Source organism: Mesocricetus auratus, unplaced genomic scaffold (assembly GCF_017639785.1).
Source record: "Mesocricetus auratus isolate SY011 unplaced genomic scaffold, BCM_Maur_2.0 Super-Scaffold_100011, whole genome shotgun sequence".
In the NCBI taxonomy this organism is placed as follows: domain Eukaryota; kingdom Metazoa; phylum Chordata; class Mammalia; order Rodentia; family Cricetidae; genus Mesocricetus; species Mesocricetus auratus.
The window spans coordinates 53,152,635-53,157,351 of record NW_024429195.1 but is presented as its reverse complement, the minus strand read 5'-3'; the positions used below and the strand labels follow the sequence as shown (position 1 = coordinate 53,157,351).

The window sequence follows — 4,717 nt, the reverse complement described above, 5'->3', positions numbered from 1 at the left end:
CATTAGTTTTTATTTTTATGGTAAAGCGAGGCAGGCACTTGACCAAAATCATCTTTAGGATGGATAACCAGCTAAAATGTCCCGAGTTAAAACACCAGTGTTATTATTATGAGTACTCGTGACCATTGGGGTTTATGGGGTTCATCAAAGTAGTTCATGTTCAGGATCTTTCATGCAGCTGCAGCTAGACAGTGGTTGGGCAGGAATCACTGAAACTGGACAGAACCACTCACTCACATGCCTCCTGACACAATAAATAGGCTTTCCTCCCTCCTCCTCACTTCTCCCTGTCTCGCCACCTAGAGCTGTGTTGCTCTAAAAGTGAAAATTAAATACCTATAGCATTTGGGCCATTAGACATTTTGGGGTTAATTGATTATAGCTGCTCGCCAACCTTAACTAATGCACCTATACCTTGCTCTCCCCTACAGACTTCAGGCATCTTTAAGATGTGCTACATATGAAAGAGGTGAAAAGTTGAAAATATAATGGTAAGATTAGCATATATATGCACATGCAAAAATAAATAGTTTGGGATAGTATAAAGTACAAGCGTAAGTCTTCTGCTTCCATGATTGACCAACTGGTAGCTAGCTCTGCACCTACTACACTTATTTTTAGCTATTTCTATCTTAATTTTCTTGTTATTGCTACAAAACATCTTCTATTTACAGTTTTTTAAATTTATTTAACCTAGTGGCTTCCAACTATGAGTGATCAGTAGTTACCAAGTCGTTTTCAGTCTAGTGTTTGTTCAGGTTATTTTAGCAAACTAGTATGGGCAGTGTGGTTTAGACAGGAAGCATTTAATTCTTAGAGTTCTAGAACCTGAACAGTCAAGATGAAGGTGCTAGAAGATTCATTTTGGTGTCAGATGAGGGCTTGCTTCCTGGTTCATAGATTGTCATTGTCTCTGTGTGGTCTTAAGGCAGCAGAGTTTGGAATTCTTTTATAACAGCACTGACATCACTCATAAGACTGCGCTCATGAACTAACCACTTCTCAGGGGCTCCATTTCTAACTCCATCCCACTGAGGCTTAGAAGCCAACATATGAATTTTAGTTGCATGGGCATAGATCTTCAATCCACTGTCCTAAGGCAGAGGAAATAAGGTGGTGTCAGAAGGCTGCCACACTTCATAACTACACGAAGGAGAAGAGTTTGATGTGGGGCAAACAAAACCTGTACTCAAATTTGTGTGAATTTTCACTTTGTACTTTCTGAGATGGAGTGATGCTTCAACTCCATCTTGCCATGGGTTCATCTCTAGAAATATTTTCAGGTGTGCCTGAGACTGCAGGATTGTAAGGGCAGAGAGGAAGCACAGCAGTGTTAAATACCTTGTCACTCTTGGAAAGTGTCGGATACTTTATAGACACAATTCCATCCCTTTCTGCAGTGACCCAGACAAGGCGGCTTGTGAAAGGACAAAGTCTGATAACTTGATAACCTGTCATTTCAGTTTCTTTCCCTGTTGCTATGGTAAACCACCCTGGGGAAAAGCTATTTAGGAAGGAAGTGCTTATTCTGGGTCACTGTCCCATGTCCATCAACATGGGGAAGTCACAGGATCTTAATCACATCGCATCTGTACCCAGGAAGTAGAGAGGGACGTATGAGTATACTCGGTGGCTTTTTCCTCTTATGCAGTCTGGAACCCAAGTCAGAGAAAGGGTGTCATCTGCATCTAGTGGCGGTCTTCCTAACTCCATTAACGTGATCAACATATTCATCAAAGCATACCCAAGACTCCAAGTAATCCCTTACAGGTGTGCCTGGAGGCTTAGTTCCCAAGTGGTTCCAGATCCTGTCAAGCTGACAGCTAATAGATGATGTTGTCTAAGGTCTCAGAGAAGCGATATGTCATCTTCATACACCACTACATTTGATGGCAGATGCTGATTAATCTTTTGTCTGCAAAAGCTGATATTCATTTTGTGAGCTAGTTAAGGTCAAACCACTCTGTGGGGTGACTTGGGTGAGCAAAGTGTCTTGCACATCTAATTTTGTAAACAGATCTTAAGTTACTAATTAAGCAGCTCCACCTGAGCCAGAGCCTCTTGCTTCAACCCATGGGGGGAAGTCAGTGAGTGAGAGAGGGCATTTGCTTCTAGATCCCTGGAAGTCACCCTTAGGAACCATATTAAAATCGTATTTGAATTGTTGTCAGTTTACCACAGCAATGGCCTGAAGCCCAAAAGTGAGTAAAATAGTCCATCTCAAATAACGATCAGATCAATAGAAAATAACTTCAAATATAATTCACCAGAGTTCTTGACAAAGTAGTTCAAATTTTGTATTATTTTAGAAATAATCATTTTAATGCTGTGTAGACATCAGGTATTAGTCCCAAGAAGATTGTGGTCCTGTAGGGAAAGGACAGTTCCTATATAGGAAAAAATAGATCTTTTTTATTGTTGTCATTCTCTGACTAAGGTCCAAGCCAATTTTTGTGCTGATTCATGTCACTAAGCTGATGACATCATCTAAACCCCACCACCGCATGTTCTTTAGTGAATCCTTCCTCCTGTGAATATTTCCACCATTGAGTTTTCCAGACATAAATAAAAACAGAAACTCTTATTTGGTGGTGACAACTCTCATGAATCCTTCACTGATATGGCTGAACCAAGAGAATCTGTCTTCTACAGGATATGCTACCACTGGTCAATGGATAGGTCATGTTTTCACACTAAGAAAAAAATGTCCCATTGCTACTTGATCTTCGACTTTAGATAAAATTGGATGAATTCCTAATTCATCAGTTGTTTAGGCTTATATATATATTATATACATTATAAATGTAAAGGAAGAGGGAGATGGGGATATAACAGAACATCATTCCAGAACAAATAAAGATTCGAAGTAAACCTACCAGAATACCAGTTGGGAACCTCATTTAAAACAGAAACTTGGGAGGCAGAGTTCCAGGCCAGCACAGTCTACATAGTGATTTCTAGGTCAACCAGATCAACCAAGTGAGACCCTGTCTCTAAAGAAATGCACAAACAAGTAAATAAATAGAAATCAACTGGGTGGTGGTGCACATCTGTAATTCCAGTACTAAAGAGGAGGCTGAGAACAGCCTGGGCTGCACAGTGAATTTAAGGTTAACCTGGGCTACATAGTGAGATTCTGCCTCTTAAAAGTAGGTATTCCTGTGCTCGATTCGGCAGCACATATGCTAAAATTGGAATGATACAGAGAGGGTTAGCATGGCCCCTGTGCAAAGATGGCATGCAAATTCATGAAGTGTTCCATATTCTTTAATTAAAAACAAGTAGATACTCATTTCTAGTTTTAGCTGGTTTAAAGGTTTGTACCGCTGCCTCTGGATAAGCATGCTGGCTTTGTTCCATTCCCCTCTTTTCCATCTCTGACACCCCTGTCATCTTTTTCAAAGGCAGTCTCAGTATGTATACCCTAGCTGGTCTCACTGCTAAGCCCAGTCTAGCCTCAAACTTGTAATTCCCCAGATTGAGTTTCCTGAGTACTAGAATTAAATGTCTGTGCCATCACATTTGACAACCTGAATATAGCAGCTCACACACACACACACACACACACACACACACACACACACACACACACACTTCCAAGTGGCTAGGGCTCCATCCAAATCAATTAAGTCTTAAATCAGAATTTATAGTGTAAGAGTCTGACAACATGTTTTTTGTTGTTTAATCTCAGCAGGGCAAGGTGACATAAACCTTTAATCGCAGCACCCAGAGGCAGAGGCAGGTGATTCTCTGTGAGTTCAAGACCAGACCAGCCTACACATCAGAACCATGTCTGCCTCCATGCCACCATGCTTCCTGCCATGAAGATAATGGACTAAATCTTTGAATTGTAAGTCATCCCCAATTAATGTTTTCCTTATAAGAGTCGTTGTGAGCCGGGCGTTGGTGGCGCACGCCTTTAATCCCAGCACCCGGGAGGCAGAGGCAGGCGGATCTCTGTGAGTTCGAGACCAGCCTGGACTACCAAGCGAGTTCCAGGACAGCCTCCAAAGCCACAGAGAAACCCTGTCTCGAAAAAAAAAAAAAGAGTCGTTGTGGTCATGGTGTCTCTTCACAGCAATAGAAAACCTAAGGCACTAATACAAACCATGGTATGAACCTAGCTCCAAAAGATTGTACTTTTTTTTTTAATTTAAAGATGTATTTATTTTGTATTCAGTGTTCTGCCTGCACATATGCCTTCAGGCCAGAAGAGAGCATCAGATCTCATTACAGATGGTTGTGAGCCACCATGGTGGTTGCTGGGAATCCATCTCAGGACCTCTAGAAGAACAGTAGTGCTCTTAACCTCTGAGCCATCTCTCCAGCCTAGATTGTACCTTCTTTAAGAACAGAGATGGAGCCAGGTGTTGGTAGTGCACACCTTTAATCCCAGCACTCGGGAGGCAGAGGCAGGTGGATCTCTGTGAATTTGAAGCCAGCCTGGTCTACAGAGCGAGTTCCAGGACAGCCTCCAAAAACAATACAGAGAAACCCTGTCTCAAAAACACAAAACAGACATGGAGTGGAGACATGGCTAGGTGGTTAAGAGCACTCGTTCTTACAGAAAACCCTGGTTTGATTCACATCACTCACATAGGGGCTCCTATCCATCCATAACACCAGTCCCAGAGTCACATGATACCCAGACATACATTGCAGTAAAACACTCATACACATAAAATAAAGGAAATAAATCTAAAAAATTAAAACTCTA

At 41.6% G+C, this 4,717-nt stretch overlaps 1 non-coding gene across 1 annotated transcript; it reads left to right on the top strand.

Annotated features, from left to right (window-relative positions):
- Nucleotides 1–3,161: 3,161 nt before the first annotated feature.
- On the top strand, nt 3,162–3,268 carry LOC121143416. Its single transcript, XR_005880605.1, has one exon. It is a non-coding gene; the product is annotated as a U6 spliceosomal RNA (small nuclear RNA).
- Nucleotides 3,269–4,717: the final 1,449 nt, after the last annotated feature.